Raw genomic sequence first — 22,757 nt, forward strand, 5'->3', positions numbered from 1 at the left:
GCCAAATACCCTTCGTCTGGTGGGCGCTGACTTAGAGGATAAACAGAGCAAACAAATTTAATTACTCACCCGTCCGGACCGTCATACTCATTGCCCAGCAGTTCCCACTCATGCCCTGACACACATACACTGACCACCTCACATGCAGCACTCAGGCCACCCCCCAACATGTGGCTTACATCCACACCAGTCCAAACAGGCATTGCCCACCCATCATTCTCACAGTGTACCCACCTGTTTGTCTGGAGGACCGTAGAGTAGCATGTACTGGGGGAGGACCCGATCCACCAGTTTGTCCAACTCCTCCGTAGTGAAGGCAGGGGTCCTTTTCCCAGACACTGTAGCCATAGTCGCTTGAAGACTCAGGTCACAGCAGCACTTGCAGTGTAGGTCCTCTCCTGTTGATGGTCAAGTATCAAGTGAGTGAGGAGATAGAAAATGGCGGTCACGTACGCGGCGGTGCGTACCGTCACCGCCGGTGTACACCCCCATTGGCTCCTAGGACCCATAGGGACCAATGGTAACCAATGCGGAGTTGCGCGGTGGTCTTTGACCGCCAACCACGACGCTGCACAACGCCAGTGCAGTTACCTCATTTCCCCTTGTCCCACCTCACAAGTCAGGCAGCCGCCATTCTAGGGAAGCACATGGCATGGCACCTAACTGTGTCACAGCACATACTGGCACATATACTGACTCACGATTTCACACACGGATTCTGTAACATTAGTTCAGACACAGTTGTGCTATCTATGTGGCAAATGACCTTCTGCTCACTGTTATCCTCCATAGGCTACAACCGCTGAGGCAGCATAGAAGATGGCGGCATCCTCCGGTGTACAGACCCCTGGTGGACCTGTCGACAATGGAAGACAGACACATCATAATCACATACAGACTTGATCGTGCCACAATCCAAGAATTGTGTGCCCAATTGGAGCCAGACCTGATGTCAGCTATCCGCCAGCCCACACGTATACCCCCTCTTGTGCAGGTCCTGTCAGTGCTCCATTTCCTGGCAAGTGGCTCTTTCCAAACTACAGTGGCCAAGGCATCAGGGATGTCTCAGCCAATGTTCTCAAAAGTGTTGAGAAGGGTGTTGTCTGCCTGCTGAAACACATGCACAGCTACATCGTGTTCCCACTGGTGGAGGATTTGGCCACAGTGAAAGCTGATTTCTGTCCCCTGGAACATATCCCCAACATCATTGGTGCCATTGATGGGACACATGTGGCATTTGTCCTCCCCCGCAGAAGTAAACAAGTGTACAGAAATAGAAAAAGCTACCATTCGATGAATGTGCAAATAGTGTGTTTGGCGGACCAGTACATCTCCCATGTGAATGCCAAGTATCCTGGCTCTGTGCATGACGCCTATATCTTGCAATATAGCAGCACCCCTTATGTGATGGGCCAATTCCAGAGGCACTGGGTTGGCTAATAGGTGAGCCCAAGGTCCCCACACAGTATGAGTAGGTGTCTGAGTATGGGGTAGTCCCTAAGGGTTAGTGTGTGTCTAACAGGTATCCCGCGGAATTTGCAGTTGACTCTGGTTACCCCAACCTCTCATGGCTACTTACCCCAGTAAGGAATGCCAGGACAAGGGCAGAGGAATGCTACAGTGAGGCACATGGGCGAACTAGGCGCATTATTGAGAGGACATTCGGCCTCCGGAAGGCTAGATTCCGGTGCCTCCATCTAAAAGGTGGCTCCCTGTACTACTCACCGAAGGTGTGCCAGATCATTGTGGCATGCTGTATGTTTCACAACCTGACATTGAGACACCAGGTGCCTTTTCTGCTGGAGGATGAGTCTGGTAATGGTCTGGTGGCAGCGGTGGAGACTGTGAACAGTGAGGAAGAGGAGGCAGAGGAAGAAGATGTGGACAACAGAACAAACATCATCCCGCAGTACTTCCAGTGACACATAGGTAAGAGACTGGAACTCCTCTTCACATATCAGTTTACTTTAGGACATTGTACATGGCAGCCTCTTAACGTCTGTCTATGGACACTGACTGTTCCCTTTGGATTTCCTTTTTTCAGATCTGTGTACCCCATTCTGCTTTCTGCTATGTGTACTGCTGCCCAACAGCTGTCATACATTGGTATGAGTAAAAGAACATATACCTTGCAAATTTTTGAAGATGTTGTAGTAATACATTTGTGAACCATCAGACTGACCCCAGATTAGTATTTGATTAAAGGGTGTTTATTTAGGTGCTAATGGGTATAGGAGTATGTGCAAGGGGCTGGGGTGATGTTGGAGGAAGGTCCATGGTAGAGTCTAGTCTCTTGGTATCACAGGTGCGTTGTCCAAGGGGGCATAGGAAGGGGAGCAATGGCAGTTCAAGGTGGACAGGGAAACAGAGTGGGACAGAAGGGTGACAATCAGGAGGGTCCTATTTCCTGGCGGGGTCTTGGCAATGTTCTCTGTCTTCTGCCTGGATCGCAGGGACCGTTTGCGGGGTGGTTCTCCTTCTGCAGGGGGTAGGGTGCTGGTGGCCTGTTGGTCCTGTGGCGGTGCCTCCTGTCCACTGGTGCGGCGGAGGTGGAAGGCTGTTCCTCGGTTTGGCTAGGATGAGGGGCCCTTTGTTGAGCCACTGCCCCCCTCATGGTCTTGCCCATATCAGCCAGCACCCCTGCCATGGTGACCAGGATGGTGTAGATTTTGGTGAGGTCATCCCTGATCCCCATGTACTGTCCCTCCTGCAGCCGCTGAGTCTCCTGAAACTTAGCCAGTACCGTGCCCATGGTCTCCTGGGAATGGTGGTATGCTCCCATGATGTTGGAGAGTGCCTCGTGGAGAGTGGGTTCCCTCGGCCTGTAGTCCCCCGTCGCACAGCAGTCCTCCCAGCTTCCCTGTTGTCCTGTGCCTCTGTCCCCTGAACCGTGTGCCCACTGCCACTGACCCCAGGTCCCTGATCGCCTTGTGTTTGTGGGGTTGCCTGGGGTCCCTGTAGTGGTGGACACACTGCTGATTGACATGTCTCCGGGACAGTAGCATGGGCCCGCTGGGTGGGTGCTTTGCTGGTTTTTCCTGAGGTGGGAGGCTCTGTGGTGGGTTGGGACTGTGGCAGGGGAACCGACTGTCTAGAGGTCCCAGATGGGCCAGGCTGGTCATCCTGATCCAGGCTTGCAGAGCTGCTGTCATCCCTGTGCACCTCTGTGGGGGGAACAGATGTAGCTGGCACCTCCTGTCCAGTGACTTTGGGTAAGGGTCCTGTTGGGATGCAAATGCATTGTTATTGTATCTGTGTGTGCCATCTTGTGCAATGGGTGTGTTTCCCTTATGGAATTGTGCTTTCCCTGTTGCATTGACCTTGTGTGATTGCTGATTGTGTGGGGTGGGTGAGTCTCTCTAGAGTGCATGCTGTGATGATGGGTGTCCATGCAGCTCTGTGATAGGCTCGATGCATTGGTGTTGCATGCAGGGCTTGGTATTGGGATGTGTGGGATGTAATAGTGGGGTATATGTGAGGTGGTGGAGTGATGGAGGTGAGGGTAGGGGTAGGAGTTAGTGACGGCATGCAGGTAGGGTGGGGGGGATACTCTAGTAAAATTTGACTTACCAGAGTCCAGTCCTCCTACTACTCCTGCGAGGCCCTCAGGATGCATGATCACCAAGACTTGCTCCTCCCATGTTGTTAGTTGTTGGGGAGGAGGTGGGCGTCCACCGCCAGTCCTCTGTACTGCTATCTGGTGTCTTGATACCATGGAACGCACCTTCCCCCATAGGTTGTTCCACCTCTTCCTGATGTCATCCTTGGTTCTTGGATGCTGTCCCACGGCGTTGACCAGGTCAACGATTCTCTGCCATAGCTCCATCTTCCTTGCAATGGGCGTCTGCTGCAACTGTGATCCGAATAGCTGTGGTTCTTCCTAGATGATTTCCTCCACCATGACCCTTAGCTCCTCCTCAGAAAACCTGGGGTGTCTTTGAGGTGCCATGATATGGTGTGGGTGATATGTGTGAGGTGATGTGTGGGGTGATGTGTTGTGATGTGTTGTGATGTATTATGTGACGTGCATGGATGGTGTATAAGTGATGGTGTTCCGTGCCTCTGGGTGAAGGTGTGCTCTTTGCTTTTCTCTCTCTGCTTGTTCTAATTTTTTCGTTGAAAGGGTTGTGGGTAATGAGGGTGTGTGTTTTATAGTGGTATGAGTGTGAAGGTGTGGTGTGGTTATGTGTGTCAGGTGTGTGTATTTTGATTTGACCAATGTGGTGTAGTTTTGTAGGTGTGTGTATTTTGAGCACGGCGGTGTGTATCACCAATGGTTTCCCACAGTTGAAAAACTGCTGCGTTGATTCGTGGGTCGTGATACTGTGGGCGTATTCCTGTTGGCGTGATGGTGTGGGTTTTACTATTGCCAGTTTATCACTGACCTTTGGTGTGGCGGACTTGTGTGGGTGTCTGTATTGTGGCGGTATTCTCTGTGTGGGTCATAATAGCCGTAGCGGAATACCTCTGCGGTCACGGTATGTTGGTGGCCGTCGGCATGGCGGTAAGCGGGATTTACTGCCAGGATTGTAATGAGGGCCTATATGTTGTAACTATACCCGCATGTTTGGATGATATATAGCGAGAGTCTGGCCTATTAGTTCTAAAACCCCACGAGCAGTTGATAAAACGTTGGTGACACCCATTGGTATCTACTGGCCACAATAACCACCCGCCAGGAAGAGTCAGTAAAACATTAAGGCGGTCATTTCAACCTCGGCGGTCTTTTCACAAGACCGCTGAGGGACCGCCGTGCTGAAGACCGCCAGTGGTGGCGGTTTTCCGCTCTGCGAATTATGACTGCTGGCAGCCCTCCGTCCTTTTCCGGACAGAGAGCCGCCAGCAGCTATACTGGCGGTCAACCGGCTTGACGGTGTTCTGTTGACGGGGTGCTGGCGGCGGAGCAGCCCCCATGGATCCTGTCACCTCCCAGAGAGTCAACGGACCAGGTAAGTTGATCGTCCGTTAGGGGAGGGTGGTGGGGGGTGTTGTGTGCGTGCATGGGGGTGTGCGTGTGAGTATGAAGAGGGGGTGTGTGAGTGTGTGTATGCATGCAGGGGGTGTAGAGTGTTTGTAAATGTGTGCGTGTCTGCCTGTATGTATGTCTGTATGGATATGTGCATGTATGTCTGAATGTGGGTGTACGTGTATGACTGTGTGTGTGTCTGTTGGCATGTTTGTTCGTGTGTGTGCGGGTATGTGTGTTGGTGGTGTCTGCATGCGTGTCGGGTGTGTGTCTGTGTAGTGATGGTGGGGGTGGGGTGGGGAGGAGGGTTCTGCCACCCATGGGGGTTGGCAGGGGGGTGGGGGGTGTCAGGGAAGGACTCAGGGGTGGGGGAGACCTATATCAGTCCCAAGGAAGGGATTCCCTGGCACTGATTGTGCTTAACTCCATGGATTTCATGGCGGTGCCCAACCCCATGAAATCCATGGCGGTCAGCCGGGTCATGATACCGCCGGCGGTCTTTTGATGGCCGCCGTGCTGAAGACCCAAGTCTCCAGCCCAACAGTCGTCTCCGCCCTGGCGGTCGGTTTGGAGATGTGGCGGATGACCATGGCGGTAATGGCACCATGGTCACGAGTCCAATTTTTTTACCGCCAGCCTGTTGGCAGTAAGACCGCCACTTCTCCGCCAACCGCCAGGGTCGTAATGAGGGCCTAAATGTACCATTCTGGACCCATTCGTCGAACTGATCTTCAGTTGCATTGTATATTTTTGCCATTTATAAAACTTTGCAGGGGCAGGTATACTGGGCATGTTTTACTCCTTAATCTTTGCTAAGCCTAAACAACTTGTTTGTTGTACTGTTTCATTTAAGAATATAATTTGTGCAGGTATCAGGCATGCTCTGAATAAAGCCCCCTTCCCCTTAATTTGCCAGTGTCTAGTTCCCCATACACTTTTCAAGTCAATCGACTTCAGACAATATTCATAACCTTCTATAGACAATCGGGAAACAAAGGATTCCGAATATATAAATTTTTTATTCGTCAACAGTATCTGTATATCTTTCGTAGGTGGCAATTTAAAATAATATGACTCAGCATTTTTTACATTGTGCCCAGAAAAATATGTAAACTTTTCAGAATATGTGTTGGGACTCCCTTGTGGGAGAGTCAGACAATGTTTCCCTTGTGTATAATTAAAAACAGTTTTGGGGCTGCTTGCTCTATGTATGAAATGGTGCCCATAATAATTATAGCAAAATATATCACCATCATTTTCTTTAGATTAATAAACATCTTCGTTTATGAATACAGTATAATACTGCAATTCAGTCATCATAGAATCAACTGTTTTCACATCCCAATCATCAGAAACAATGCCTGGTATTATAATATCATTCATTGATAGTTTGAACACATATGGTATTTGAATAACTTCTGTGGGACCGTATATATCAAATATGACTTCATCCCAAACAATCCTATCAGGAATCAGCATTGCAGAAATATTCACAAAAGATAAGTCTCTTCGGATCTTATGTGATGAAAAATGTGGTATTAGGACCTCATCCACCAGTTCAACTGTTGATTTTTCAGGAAGAAAATGGCCATGTATTAATAAAAAGAAGGTGATAACAAAACCAATCCATAGTAGGAAAGCTAGTACAGTCAAGGAAAGCCATAGATAGTTCCATGGAAAAATAAAATATGTTATTTTAAGATAGTTGATTAGCTTACATTTTTTTTTACAGTTCAGGTGTCGAAGAGGCGAATGAGTCTGAGACGGCATCATTGATGTCGGCAAAATATCCGGAAGCAGTTCGTGCAAATGCTGGAGTGGTGTTCATTGGTGGAGTTGGTATTTCTTGCAGTGGCACAGAAAAAATAGCACCATCTGTCTGTGTTGAAGCTGTATCAAATCGATCAATCATTTCTGTATTATTTGATGTTAGTGGAACCAATGCAAGATCATTTTCCACCCTCCCCATGCTTGGAGAGGTGTTAGTGTTGCTGCTTACAACTTGTAGAGGAACTTCTTGACCAGTAGTGAGAGGGATTCGGGATCTACCGGGTGTTCCTCTTGGTCTGCTGTGCAGGATCGGCAACATGGTGTAGTTTGACATTGTCGATGGAGACAAAACGATTTTCTTTGGCACCTGCCAGCGGCAGTAGAATTACAGTTCTGGTACAGTGTATCCCCAAGACTGGGACTGGTGCTCGATAGGAAGGACCAAATTCCTTTTTCACAGCGACCTTTTCACGTACTAGATCACAGATTCTAGCAATCCAGCCGGTAGGCATTACAGGTACATCCTTGATTCCTGTGGAGGCAGCACTGATGGAAGAATTGTCATCATGGAACTGCTGTAATTCCTGTAAGACAGTGACACTTTTATTTATGTCAAAGGGTGTTTCTGCTGCATCCACGTCAGGACCATCAAGATCAGGAACATACATTCTAGTTCTGAACAGGCACTCATATGAAGTACGACCCCCAGGGACCTTCTAGGCAGATTGTTAAGTGCTCTCTGGATTCCATACAGGTGATTAAGCCAACTACGACCCATACCTAAGACTCTGGCTTTTAAGCATTGCTTTAAATCACGGTTTAATCGCTCCATGACACTATTTCCCTCAGGATGAAATTGAGACGAGTACTGGAGTTGGACCCCCAACGAAGCCATGGCGTCCCTGAATGCCCTTGAGGCGATAGAAGGGTCCTGGTCTGAGTGGAAAGCCGCAACCGCATATGTACAGATAAAGACTCGCAAATCTTTAATAACAGTCCGAGCGTCAGCTGAGCGTTGTGGCCACACCCATAAAAATCTGAAGCAAGAATCAACAGGGAATAACATACACTTGTATGCACTATTAGGTGTTAGGGGAACGCAATGGTCCAAGTACACACTTTGTAATGGTTTATTTGAAATCAAGAGGGGTGTCTGCGGCTGTCGTTTGGCAGTGGAAACTTTGATTTGTTGGCAGATGTTACAGCAAAGGACATACTGCTTGTTCTCTTTGTAGAGGCCTGGCCACCACACTAATAGCGGGCTTGTAAGATTGAAATTGTAGCCACCACACCAGCATGGGCAGATGCCACCCCTTCATGCACTGCTTTAATTAATTGTGATCTTATATCTCTGTTGGGAATATCTTGTACCCCTACGTCTGGTATCTTCACCTCAGCGTTCAGCATACTTCCCATGCGGTAGGAATATTTGTCAGGAAATCCTTTTGGATAGGGCGTACCATCCGCCGTAGTTGGTACGGCAGCCCATATGTCTGCGTCCGGTTTTGAACTCAAGCGAGTTACTGCAGCAGCACAGCCACTGCTGACTTTGTGGCTTCATCAGCCAATGTATTCCCTGCAACGTGTATTCCAATGCACTGGTGTCCAAGTGTGTGTACAATATGGACATTTGGTAGCGTCTCTTTCAGATCTGCCACTTTCCAACACAGAACTCTGGGGGTCATTTTGACCTTGGCGGACGGCGGAGGCCGTCCGCCAAGGTACCGCCGCTGAAGGACCGCACCGCGGTCAAAAGACTGCGGCGGCCATTCAGACATTTCCTCTGGGCCGGCGGGCGCTCTCCAAAAGAGCGCCCGCCGGCCCAGAGGAAATGCCCCTGCAACGAGGACGCCGGCTCAGAATTGAGCCGGCGGAGTTGCAGGGGTGCGACGGGTGCAGTTTGCACCCGTCGCGTATTTCAGTGTCTGCTTAGCAGACACTGAAATACTTTGCGGGGCCCTCTTACGGGGGCCCCTGCCGTGCCCATGCCCAGCCCTCCAAGGGGCCCCGCGGCACCCCCTACCGCCATCCTGTTCCTGACAGGAGACCCGCCAGGAACAGGATGGCGGTAGGGGGTGTCAGAATCCCCTTGGAGGATTCACAAGGGCAGTGGTAAACCGGCGGGAGACCGCCGGTTTACCCTTTCTGGCCGCGGCTGAACCGCTGCGGTCAGAATGCCGTCGGGAGCACCGCCAGCCTGTTGGCGGTGCTCCCATGGTCGGTGACCCTGGCGGTCACCGGCCGCCAGGGTCAGAATGACCCCCTCTGTGTTTAATGGTGTTGCCTTTTGAATCTCTGAACCCATTCTGGCGCCAGTAATGCAGATATTCATTGAAGGACTGGACACAATAATATGAATCACAAACAATCAGCGTTGGCTGTGCAGGATCCGTATGTTCCAGTGCCATCAACAATGCTTTTAGATCTGCCAATTGTGCTGTGCAATCCCCTAGGGTTTGCGCAAATGTATGTAGGGGACAGAATTTATTGTCCTCTTTTGGAAAATGGGTTATTGGTAAGGGCAGGTAGGTACCTACACCTAGCAACAAGCCACTAACCTCCACTTAGGTCCAGTTAGGTCTCAGTAAATTAACCCCAGCTCAACCCTTGGTAGCTTGGTAGCTTGGCAACGAGCGTCAAGGCTTAACTTAGGAGACAGTGTGTAAAGCATTCAAATATCACAAAACAGTAATTAAATAAAACACAGGAAACAGTTTAAAAATCCAAAACCAATTTATAAAAATAGTTTGTATTTTTATCTTTAAAATGACACCAAAACGAATAAAATCGGATAAAGGGAACCGGAGATATGAATTTTAAAAGAATTATTATTTTTCTAGCGCTTAGAAACAAAAAGCGCCAGTCGGGTCATCTGGTTGCACCTCGACCGGGGCAAAGTCAAAGTTTCAGGCCGACCGCGATAGAGCCCTGCTCGGCTACAGGTCGCGGGAGGCCTCGGTTAAAAAGTTACCTTCTGACTTAGGGGGTGATTCTAACCCTGGCGGTCGGTGATAAAGCGGCGGCCAAACCGCCAACAGGCCGGCGGTCGAAAAAATGGAATTCTGACCCTGGCGGCAACCGCCAACACAGCCCGCCACATTACCACTCCGACCGCCACGGCGGTACAGACAAACAGCGCGGCGGTCACCGCCAACAGGCAGGCGGCAGACAATGTACCGCCCACACTATCATAACTCACCAATCCGCCACCTTTTCCGGGGCGGGAGCCCCGCCGATAAAAACACGGCGGAAACAGACTACGAACGGGAAAACGCTCACCAAAACACACTCCACGAGTACGGAGGACAGCATGGAACCCGAATTAAACATCCTACCTGCTCTCGTCTACCTGCTCATCTACCACGAGTACGAACGCCGGCGCAGACGACAACGGTGAGTACTGCACCTACGACACACAGGAGGGGGGAGGAGTTAAGCTTACGGCACACACATATGCGACCCCCACCCCCCCAAACAATGTACACACCAATGCAGAGCAACAATGCACAGTGACACCACCCAAACCCCCCTGAAAAATGCAAAGACATTATTAAATTGTGAAGAAAAATTTATATAAAAAATAGACTCTGATAAATATAGGTCAACTATGCAAAATATCCATACCAAAATAATACTATATACACTGCCATGGAGAACAGAGGCAATTAGTCCTCTACATCAAAATTAAATAGAACAGTCCGTGGGCCACAGTGTAGCGACACAAGGGCAAAGCCCACACAGGAGACCTGAGTCCTTTGGAGAGAACACTGCAGGGGCATCTGATGAAAAAACTACAGGCACCTCAGGGGGAAGGGAAGGGGGGGGCACCACAGCCACATGAGTCCACGACGCCAGATCCACGAAGGGGTCACCATGCCCATTGATGTATCCTGGGGAGTGCAAAGCCACAGTCTCTCAAGTCTCTACAGTGGGTGGGTTGCCCACTGTGCCATCCTGGGGAGTGCAAAGCCACAGTCTCTCAAGTCTCTACAGTGGGTGGGTTGCCCACAGTGCCATCCTGGGGAGTGTAAAGCCACAGTCTCTCAAGTCTCTACAGTGGGTGGGTTGCCCACAGTGCCAACCTGGGGAGTGCAAAGCCACAGTCTCTCAAGTCTCTACAGTGGGTGGATTGCCCACAGTGCCATCCTGGGGAGTGCAAAGCCACAGTCTCTCAAGTCTCTACAGTGGGTGGATTGCCCACAGTGCCATCCTGGGGAGTGCAAAGCCACAGTCTCTCAAGTCTCTACAGTGGGTGGGTTGCCCACTGTGCCATCCTGGGGAGTGCAAAGCCACAGTCTCTCAAGTCTCTACAGTGGGTGGGCTGCCCACTGTGCCATCCTGGGGAGTGCAAAGCCACAGTCCATCAGGTGGATGACAGTCTCCACTGGTCAAGGAGGAGGCATGGTGGGCACAGTGAACCATAAACAGTGCTTGACAGGAAGGGCCCAGCGGAGCGGTGCTTGAGACGGCGGTGCCCAGCGGAGCGGTGCTTGAGGCGGCGGTGCCCAGCGGAGCGGTGCTTGAGACGGCGGGGCCCAGCGGAGCGGTGCTTGACAGGAAGGGCACAGCGGAGCGGTGCTTGACAGGTAGGGCCCAGCGGAGCGGTGCTTTAGACGGCGGGGCCCAGCGGAGCGGTGCTTGAGACGGCGGTGCCCAGCAGAGCGGTGCTTGACAGGAAGGGCCCAGCGGAGCGGTGCTTGAGACGGCGGGGCCCAGCGGAGCGGTGCTTGAGACGGCGGTGCCCAGCGGAGCGGTGCTTGACAGGAAGGGCCCAGCGGAGCGGTGCTTGAGACGGCGGTGCCCAGCGGAGCGGTGCTTGAGATGGCGGGGCCCAGCGGAGCGGTACTTGAGACGGCGGTGCCCAGCGGAGCGGTGCTTGACAGGAAGGGCCCAGCGGAGCGGTGCTTGAGACGGCGGGGCCCAGCGGAGCGGTGCTTGAGACGGCGGTGCCAAGCGGAGCGGTGCTTGAGACGGCGGGGCCCGGCGGGGCCCAGCGGAGCGGTGCTTGAGACGGCGGTGCCCAGCGGAGCGGTGCTTGACAGGAAGGGCCCAGCGGAGCGGTGCTTGAGACGGCGGGGCCCAGCGGAGCGGTGCTTGACAGGAAGGGCCCAGCGGAGCGGTGCTTGAGACGGCGGTGCCCAGCGGAGCGGTGCTTGACAGGAAGGGCCCAGCGGAGCGGTGCTTGAGACGGCGGGGCCCTGTTCAGCGGTGCTCTTCTGCACGGCGGGCCCTGTTCAGTGGTGCCTATCTTCACGGCGGGGCCCTGTTCAGCGGTGCTCTTCTGCACGGCGGGGCCCTGTTCAGCGGTGCTCTTCTGCACGGCGGGCCCTCTTCAGCGGTGCCTATCTTCACGGCGGGGCCCTGTTCAGCGGTGCTCTTCTGCACGGCGGGCCCTCTTCAGCGGTGCCTATCTTCACGGCGGGGCCCTGTTCAGCGGTGCTCTTCTGCACGGCGGGCCCTCTTCAGCGGTGCCTATCTTCACGGTGGGGCCCTCTGCAGCGGTGCCTATCTTCACGGCAGGGCCCTGTTCAGCGGTGCTCTTCTGCACGGCGGGCCCTCTTCAGCAGGGCCTATCTTCACGGCGGGGCCCTCTTCAGCGGTGCTCTTCTGCACGGCGGGGCCCTGTTCAGCGGTGCTCTTCTGCACGGCGGGCCCTGTTCAGCGGTGCCTATCTTCACGGCGGGGCCCTGTTCAGCGGTGCTCTTCTGCACGGCGGGGCCCTGTTCAGCGGTGCTCTTCTGCACGGCGGGCCCTCTTCAGCGGTGCCTATCTTCACGGCGGGGCCCTGTTCAGCGGTGCTCTTCTGCACGGCGGGGCCCTGTTCAGCGGTGCTCTTCTGCACGGCGGGCCCTCTTCAGCGGTGCCTATCTTCACGGCGGGGCCCTGTTCAGCGGTGCTCTTCTGCACGGCGGGCCCTCTTCAGCGGTGCACATCCAGTAGGTCAAGGGAGCCAGACCTGGGCTGGACTCCCTGCTCAGTCGCCCTCCGACCGTGATGTTTCTGGACCCTTCGGTGACGGAGTCCTGGGCCCTTTGGTGTCCTCCTTTACAGCTGGGATGTGGCATGTGGGGCCCACCTGCTCCGCGCTCCTGCTGGCTGACTTCTCCGCCCTGCTGCCCTTTCGCTCCTTAGATGGGGCTCTCGGGCCCTTGCCTCCCCTAGATGTTGTGGCTGGTGAAGTGGGTGAACTTTGCTCCTTGGGGGCAGCCGTGTCAGTCCTCGCACGGCGGCCCTTTTGTTTCCTGGTCCTCTTGCCGGGGGGGGCTGGATGTGCCCTTGCTGCTGATTGAGGTGTCACTGCTGGCAAAGGGTGGACTCCAGAACCCATGCACAACAGTGACACTCGAAGCTGGGCTGGTGGTGGCTGTGGTGCTCTTGGGACTCTTTGCAGATGGAGGGGGTAGGTCATCGGAGGGAAAGAGGTTAAGATTAGCCAGGAAAAGTTTTTTAGGGCCAAGGTAAAGGGTAGGAGAAGTGGTGATGGGAGTGGAGGAAGAGGATGTGGTTGTAGGAGAGTCAGGTGTGCTGTCATTGGGTGAAGGTGCTGGTGCTGTAGGCTGTCGTGAGGTGGATGTCTGTTGGGTGGGTGGCTGCCTGCGTTTGTGTGTCTTGGAAGAGGGGGTGACAGACACAGTGGGAGAGGACACAGGGGACGTGTAAATGGCAGTGGGGGTGGTGACTGCACGCGTGCGGACTGTACAGGAGGGTGTGATGGTGATGGAAGCACTGGCTGATGTTGGTGTGCATGCAGGTGTGAGTGTAGACGTCACAGGGAGGGAGGAGGGAGACGAGGAGGAGGGGGACACAGGGGTGGTAGTGACTGTTGGAATGTCTGCATCTGGGTGTTGCTTGGGTGAGTGTTTGTGGGATCTGTGGTGCTTGTGTCTGGATGAGCTGCCCTTGGGTGTTGAGGTGTGTGCAGGCTGTTCAGATGGTGTGGATGGGATAGGCTGAGGAACAGGAGACAGAGACAGGGTGGAGGCAGTCAGAAGAGGGAGGCTGGAAACAGGGACAATGGCTGCCGTCAGTGCTGAGGCCAGAGCAGTGAACGATCGTTGATGGGCAGCCTGACCCGAATGAATGCCCTCCAGGTAGGCATTGCTCCGATGCACCTCCCTTTCTACCCCCTGGATGGCATTCAAAAGGGTAGTCTGCTCAACAATGAGCGTCCTCACAAGGTCAATGAGCTCCGCACTGAGGGCAGCAGGGGTGACAGGGGCAGGGGTTGAGGGGCCTGGGGCGAAGGAGACGCCCGCCTTCCTGGGCGAGCGGGCACGGAGCGTAGGCAGAGGGGCTGCAGGGAGGGCGGGGCTGGTGCGCTGGGTGGCGGCTGTACCTGTAGAGGCGGGGGGCACGGATGTTGCCGCCACCGCTAGGGAGCACCCATCCGAGGACGTGTCTGTGTCGCTGGTCTCACCACCGGTCCCCGTTGTGGTGCTCCCCTCGCCCTCCGGATCACTGGTGCCCTCGGTGTCTGTTCCTGGGCCCACCGGGGCCTTGTGACTTGCAGCTCCCTCGTGCTCCGATGCCAAATCTCCTCCGCCTGATGATGCTAATGCACACATGCACAAGAAGATGAAGAAGAAGGGTGGGGGGAGAAAAAAGAAGACCAGGTTGAGTGCATGCAATGTCAACACCGTTGGCGGAGAGGACAGACACAGGAGCCTCATGCACTAAGCCGCGCATTCGGGGTACAATACTCAGTACTTCTGACTAGGACAACAGGTCAAGAGACGACAAACGCGCACATGTGTGAGGCTGGACCATCAATAGCTGTACTTGTCACCCTACAGAGGTGGGGGCCGGGAGCACAGGGCCATGCCTAAGGGAGAGGACTACACTACAGAAAGCGCCCTGGCCTAATGTCACCCACAACCCTCCTCCCCCACCCAGACGCCTCCACTGCGCAGAAAAATAGCAGAATGTGCTGATACTCACCCCCTTGTGTCTGCTGTGATGCTCTCAAGCGCCCATCCAAATCAGGGTAGGCCACCGCCAGGATCCGGGACATCAGGGGGGTCAGGGTACGACTGGCACCCCTCCTAGATTGGGAGGCCATCCCCAGCAGTGACTCGGCGGTCTTCCTGGTCCCGCTGCGGATGTCCTCCCACCTCTTGCGGCAGTGGGTGCCCCGTCTGACGTGGACCCCCAGGGCCCGGACTTCCTTGGCGATGGCACGCCAAATCTCGACTTTCTGATGGGCGCTGACCTATGTGACATGTACAGGGTGGGAAGGAAACATTCATCAACTTACTGCATGTTAGATGTGACTGGCCCCCCCTCACCAACCTTGCCATATGGCACATGCTCTCATCTGTCGTGCGTTGCACTCCTCATTCGCCCCCCACCCCACCAACTTACATCCACCCCACTCCACACAGGCATCGCCCATTCCATGTGCACCCGGTGAACTTACCTGTTGGTCTGGAGGACCGTAGAGTAACGCATACTGGGGGAGGACCCCATCCACGAGCTTCTCCAACTCTTCAGACGTGAAGGCAGGGGCCCTTTCCCCAGTCGCAGCAGCCATTGTCACTTCCAGACCGAGGTCACAGCAGCACTTGCAGTATAGGTCCTCTCCTGTGGATGATCAGGTCTCGAGTGATTAAGCAGATAGAAAATGGCGGTCACGCCCGCGGCGGTGCGTACCGCGGCGGTGCGTACCGCTACCGCCGGCGCACATCGTCATTGGCTCCTGAAACCCATAGGCTTCAATGTTAACCAATGCGGCTTCGTATAGCGGTCTTCGACCGCCTACCGTCACGGTGTGCTCCGCCAGCGCATTGACCTCACATCCCATTGTCCCACTTCACAGGTCAGGCAGCCCCCATTTCAAGGGCCCACATGGCATAATTTCTACTGCGACACACAGGCCTAGGCCTTGCATTGCCACACATACACGCCTTTCAATACATAGATAACCGTGTGCTATGCAAGCTGTGGTGATTAGCTTGACTCTGTGCTCCATGTTGTCATTCCTAGGCACCGTCCGCTGGGACTTGCGAGGAGAAGGATGAATCCTCGCGTGTACCGACCGCTGGTGGACCTGTCGACAATGGAAGAACGCCACATCATACTACGATACCGACTTGACCGTGCCACTATTCATGAACTGTGTGCCCAGCTGGAGCCAGCCCTGATGTCCCCCAGCCGCCAACCCACAGGAATTCCCCCTCTGGTGCAGGTGCTGTCAGTCCTCCATTTTCTTGCAAGTGGCTCATTCCAGACAAGAGTGGCCATGTCATCTGGAATGTCTCAGCCCATGTTTTCAAAAGTTTTGTCTAGAGTGTTGTCTGCCCTGACGAAACACATGCGGAGTTACATTATATTCCCTGAGGAGGTTGATTTGGCCACTGTGAAGGGTGATTTTTATGCCCTTGGACATATTCCCAACATGATTGGTGCCATTGATGGGATCCATGTGGCCTTAGTCCCCCCAAAAGACGATGAGCAGGTGTACAGAAACAGGAAAAGTTACCATTCTATGAACGTCCAGGTGGTCTGTTTGGCTGACCAGTACATCTCCCATGTGAATGCCATGTTCCCTGGTTCAGTGCATGACGCGTATGTGATGCGTAATAGCAGCATCCCTTATGTGATGGAACAGCTACAGAGACAACGTGTCTGGCTAATAGGTGACTCTGGTTACCCCAACCTGCCTTGGCTATTGACCCCAGTGAGGAATCCCCGGACCAGGGCAGAGGAACGGTACAATGAGGCCCATGGGCGAACTAGGAGGATCATAGAAAGGACCTTTGGCCTCCTGAAGGCCAGGTTTAGGTGCCTGCATATGACAGGGGGATCCCTGATGTACTCACCAAAGAAGGTGTGCCAGATCATCGTGGCCTGCTGTATGCTTCATAATCTGGCATTGCGACGTCAGGTGCCTTTCCTGCAGGAGGATGGTCCAGATGGTGGTGTTGAAGCAGCTGTGGAGCCTGCGGAGAGTGAAGAGGAGGAAGACTCAGAGGACGACACAGACAACAGGGACAGAGTTATCCAACAGTATTTTCAGTAGCACACAGGTAAGAATCACCCACGCCATTTTACTTTTCCTGAAAGCCTCCTGCTTCTCAACTTTGTCTATGACCCCCCAGTTCTTTTAAACTGATGTTTGATTTTCCCTTCCCTTTTCAGTGCTGTATGACCCACTGCGTGACTTCTGCTTGGTTAGCCCATGGACTAATGCTTATTGATCTCGGTATGTGTTCAGCACAAAGTTAACAGAACATAATTGATCGGTAATGTGTTATACATTTGTAAATAATACAGCCTGACTCCTGATTGATTTCAGTGCATTGAGTGATTTATTTTTTGTGCTAGATAATGGTACATGATATTAACACGGTGATGGGTGGGGGTGGAGTAATGTCCATGGCAGAGTCCAGTTCTCAGTCTCACAGGTGCATTGTCCATATGCCTGTGGAAGGATGGAGCAGGGGCAGTTCAAGGTTGGACAGAGTGGCAATGTGGGACAGTGGGATGACTTCAGGGGGTAGCTCATGCTGGCGGGGGTCTTGACATCCTACTCTGTCTATTTTTTTTATCTCAGGCTCCTCTTGCGGGGTGGTTGTTCTTCAGCAGGAGGTGGGGTTCTGGTGGCCTGTCGTTGTGGTGGGGCCTCCTGTCCACTAGCGCCGGCGGTGGTGGTGGGCTATTCCTGGTCCGGGCTAGTGACAGGGGCCCTGTGTGGTGCCACATGGTCCCGCAACGTGTCTTCTATCCGGTTGAGGGCCTGGACTATGCTCCCCATAGTGGTAGAGATGTTGGTGAGTTGATTGGTGAACCCCATGTAGCGTTCCTCCTGCTGTGCCTGGATTTCCTGGAACCTGGCCAGTACCGTTGCCATTGTCTCTTGGGAGTGGTGGTAGGCTGCCATGATGGTGGTGAGGGCCTCTTGGAGAGTGGGTTCCCTGGGCCTCTCCTCCCCCCCTGTCGCACAGCAGCCCTCCAAGTTGCCCGGTTTCCCCCGGCCTCTATCCCCTGGACGGTGTGCCCACTACCACTGCCCCCAGGTCCCTGTTGTTGTTGGGGTGGTGGGTTAGCCTGGGTGCCCTGTAGTGGCAGACACACCGCTGATTGACCTGTCCTAGAGACAGAGGCATGGGCCCGCTGGGTGGGAACTGTGCTGTTGTTCCCAGAGGGGGTTGGGTCTGCTGTGGCCTGTGTGTGGGGAACCGACTGTCCAGAGGTCCCCGATGGTCCGGGCTGGTCATCAGGTTCAGGTCGACAGAGCTGCTGTCATCACTGGGGGCCTCTTCCGGGGGGGGATGGACATTTCTGGACCCTCCTGGCCGGTGTGTTGGCGTTCGGGTCCTGCATGGGGTAAGAGAGTATGGTTATTGTTTCTGTGTGTGCTATTGCGTGCGATTTATGGGTGCCCTTGTCCCCCAATGCTGTCATTCCCTTGGGGGAGGTGTTGTGGGGGTGTTTGGGGGGGGGGTATGTGCAGTGGTCATGCTTAGGTGATGGGTGTCCATAGTTTGTGGTGGCATGCAGGGGTGGGTGGGTTGTGCTGGAGAGACATTCTCAGGGAGGATGTGTGATGGGGGGTTGGAGGTAAGGGTGGTGGTGGGGGTTAGCATGCTGGGGGGGGTGAAGTAGTTGAGATTGTACTTACCAGAGTCCATTCCTCTGTGTACTCCAGCGAGGCCATCAGGATGCAGGATGTTTAGTACCTCTTGCTCCCATGCTGTGAATTCGGGTGGAGTGGGTGGGGGTCCCCCGCCAGTCTTCTGCACTGCGACGTTGTGTCGCGAGACCATCGAGCGCACCTTTCCCCGTAAGTCGTTCCAGCGTTTGCGGATGTCGTCTCGATTTCTGGGATGCTGTCCCACCGCGTTGACCCTGTCCACGATCCGCTGCCATAGCTCCGCCTTCCTGGCTATAGTGGTGTGCTGCACCTGTGAGCCGAAGAGCTGGGGTTCAACTCTTATAATTTCCTCCACCATGACCCGGAGTTCTTGGTCCGAAAAGCGTGGGTGCCTTTGGGGTGCCATGGGGTGGTGTGGATGAGGTGTGGGGTGGTGTATATGGTGATGAGTGTGTTGGTGTGTGGTGCTTTGTGCTTCTATGTGGTGTGTGTGATGGTGTAGTGTGCCTCTGTGTGATGTAGCTCTCTATTCTGTGATGTGTCTCTCTCTCCTTCGTCTCTGATCTTCGGTCGTAGGGGTTTGTGGGTGATGTGGGTGTGTGTTTTATAGTTGATTGGATGTGTGGGACTGTTGTTTGTATGTGTGTCAGGTGTGTGTATTTCAAATTGTCCAATGTGGCTGTGTTTTGGAGCTGTGTGTGTATTTTGAGCGCGGCGGTGTGTACCGCCAATGGAATACCGCGGTTGAAAGACCGCCGCGTGGATTCGTGGGTCAGAATGGCATGGGCGTGTTTGTGTTGGCGTGGCGGTGGAGGTTTGGTCATCTCCAGTTTTCCGCGGCCCGCTGATGAGGCGGCCTTCCTTGGATGTCGGGTTTTTGGCGGTTTCACAGTTGGTGGTCAGAATGACCGTGGCGGTTTACCGCGGCCGCGGCGGTAGTATGGCGGAGTTCTGACCGGCGGTATAGGCCTTTTACCGCCGAGGTCAGAATGACCCCCTTAGTCTTTATTTTGAAGATTTTCTTCAGCGGGATGAACCTGCCAGTCCTATCCGACCTCCTGGAGCCCTTCTCCGGATTCGCGATGCTGGATTCCTCGGTGGAGATTTTTACCTTCGGACTTAGTCGTTTTTTCGAGGTGAAAATCCTTCGACCGGGGTAAACCTGGATCTTGATCCGACGTCCATGGAGCCCTTCTCGGATACGATGGCTGGGAGGTCCCACTCCCAGAATGCACCTGGCGCAAACTCCTTTTTGGCCACTGGACAGTGGTCAGCTGGTCACTTTCTTCAGGAGTTGGTGCAGGGGACTCTGGATAGCAATTTTTCACCTGTAGCAAACAGGGAGTCCCTCCTTGAACCAGTTGAAGCCAGGCAAAGTCCTTCTTGTGGTGAAGCCCAAGTGTGCAGCTGGTGCAGTCCTTCTGAGTGCAGGTTGCAGGTGCAGGCCAGGGGTCCAGCAGGGCAGTCCTTCTTCTCCTTTAGTTCTTTTCTTGTTGAATTCTGGTGGGGATCTGAGGTGTGGGTGCAGGTCTGCCAGTTTTATCCTTGCTCCTGGGTGAAAAGCAGGGGGGTCCTGGTTCTCCAATCAGGTACAGGGTCGTCCCCCTGTGATGACCACTTCCTGGGAAGTGTGGCAAAAATCCATCCCAGTGGGCAACATTCTTTAAAAATCCAACATGGCTGAATCTGATTTTTGGAGGTTACATCTGGCTGAGCCCACCCACTGCTGTGGCTAAAAATCATAAACACACCCCTCTCCTGCCCTCTCCTAATCTAGTCAAGGGGGCACCTAGTTGTCTGGGGTTGCAGGATGTGGGGGTGTTGCTGGTTGCTCCAAATGTCCTTCTCTGCCTTTGAAGACCAGTTTGGCAGCCCTCCCCCTTCCTGCCTCACCATCTGCTGAGGGGAGATTCTCTCCCACAGGCATATTCCTTTGTATGAAGCCAGGCCACTTCACACCTCATCAAGGCAGCTTGCCTAAGCTGCTACAGGCTGGCCAATCAGAGCACAGCAGCAAAAACAATGCAGGGCTGAAATTGGCAACTTTTTAGGTAAAGTCTATAACTCTTTACCTGAACAAGTTATATTAAATCCAACAACTGGAAGTTGTGGGATTTATTACAACAATTAATTTGATACCAAATTCTTGGTATGCATCTTTTAAGGAAACTTTAAAATTTAAAACAAAGTCTCCCCATTCTAGCCTATGAAGGCCATTTACTTCAATGAGGGAAACACGAATTTGGCTGTTTTTACCTCACCAGGGTTTATAAATCTATTTTTATAAAGTCCCTGCTTATAGTTACATGGCACCCAGCCCTAGGGGCACATAGGGCACACCTTAGGGGTGACTTATATGTAAAAATAAGGTAGTTTAAGACTTTGGAACTACTTTTAATTCCAAAGTCGAATTTGCATATAACTTTAATTTAAAAGCAGCCAGCAAGGCAGGCCTGCCTTTAAAATGACACTGGGCACCTCAGCAGTGCACCTAGGTGTGCACCACCTATGCTGTGGTCCCTAAACCTACATGCCCTACCATATACTAGGGACTTATAGGTAGGTTAACTTAGCCAATTATAATGAGCCTAATTTGCATATCCATTTTACACAGAGCACTGGCCCTGGGACTGGTAAGCAGTACCCAGGGCACAGCCAAGAGTCAGTAACCACCAATACCTGTCCAAAAAGTGTGGGGGCAAAAAGGAGGACTTTCCTACATCCTCCATATAGCCGCTTACAACAGCGCAAGCAGCAGACTATTGGTGCTTAGTGCCAATTGCAGATTGTGCAGAGCCATCGGTATACATGACTCTATCATATTGTTCAATAGGCAGTGTGTTTGCTGGAACTGGGTATTCTAGTTCATACTGCAAAAATTCTTGAGTTTGTAATTTTGGGTAAAAAATTTAGTCTACATCCATGGCTGTCAAAGACGTGGCCAATTGTATCCAGTGTGGATGTAATGCTTTTGCGTTTGGGATGCTGGCTTTTGTAACAGTCTCCAGGTCTGGGATTGGAGAAACGACAATAATGCATTTGCCTTGGACTAGAGGTCTTTCTTTAATGACAGCCATTTGTACAGCAGGGAGGATTTTCTCAGTGGGAGCAAAGCGTTGTTCTACCACTGAGTACAAGTGTGATTTGTATGCAATCGGGACTGTCTCACCTTCATTTAAATGTCACATAGGTGAAACCGATGGCACCAGCAATTACTCTTATGACCAAATGTGTTTTGTTGTCCCTTGTGTGTAGATGTTGTGCTGCAAGCATGTCTGTTTGCAGTTCTCTAAGAATTTGTGTATGTTCAAATGTCCAAAATTTATTTGAGAAATCAGGACGTATCAAATCATATAACGGTTTTATGCGTGAAGCATAGTCTGAGATGTAAGTTCTGCCAAAATTTAGGAAACCAAATAGTGATTGGAGTTTTTTTATCGTATTTGGGGGTTGCAGTTGTGCGAATGTTTCTAACAATTGTGGCGCTAGGATCTTTCCTTCACTTGACAGCTCATATCCCAGAAACAGGACACTGAGGAAGGCAATTTTTGTTTTTTTGAAGTTGAATTTATAACCAAATTCAGCAAATCCGACAACAATGAGAGATACCCGTCTTAAATGTTGTAGCAATTCATCATCCTTAAGATAAATATAATCTACATAGGACAATGCTTCAGGGTCAATCTTGTGCAAAATTGCAGTAACACGAGCTGCAAACAGTCCTGGGCTGTTCTTATACCCCTGAGGTAAACTACAGCATTTATTCTGGGAGCCTAGTGCACTGAAACTTGTTAAATCTCTACTCTCAAGTGTTATATTCTGGCATAAGAAACCATTGGAAATGTCCAGTGTTGTTTTGTATTTTTTACGCACGATATTGTTCATCAGTGCTGTGCTATGTGAGTTTTGTATAGCATATGTACGTGTATAACTGTTTAAGCGTCTGTAGTCTAAGTCTGTTCTGTATGAATGGTCTGGTTTAGCTACTGGGAATAATGGATTATTCATTGGGGCGACACAGGGTGCAATTACGCCCTGGTACTCTTATTGTGTGAGTATTTCCCTCACAGGTGCTTTTGCATCATGTTTTATTGGATACTGAGGTTGTGGTTGATTTTTAATAGGAATTATATGGTAGGGGATTCTTTATCCCATCCTACTTGATTGTGACACAGCGCAGGTGCCTGTGCCAAAGCCCAATCAATGGCATAGGATTCAGCAAGTTCCTCTGGAACAAGGGGCAAGAAAGAACGTTTAATAACATCTTTTCCATATGGGCAGGTACGGACAAATTCAGGTGGCCAATTTTGTTCGGCCAACAAAACATCATATATGTTTACTACTCGATCCCAAAAGATTGCGTCTATTATGCGCTCAATGTCTCCTTCTAATAGTAGCTTTACTTTATACACCCTATCTGGCATGGAG

Source organism: Pleurodeles waltl, chromosome 10 (assembly GCF_031143425.1).
Source record: "Pleurodeles waltl isolate 20211129_DDA chromosome 10, aPleWal1.hap1.20221129, whole genome shotgun sequence".
NCBI classification, from domain to species: Eukaryota; Metazoa; Chordata; class Amphibia; order Caudata; family Salamandridae; genus Pleurodeles; species Pleurodeles waltl.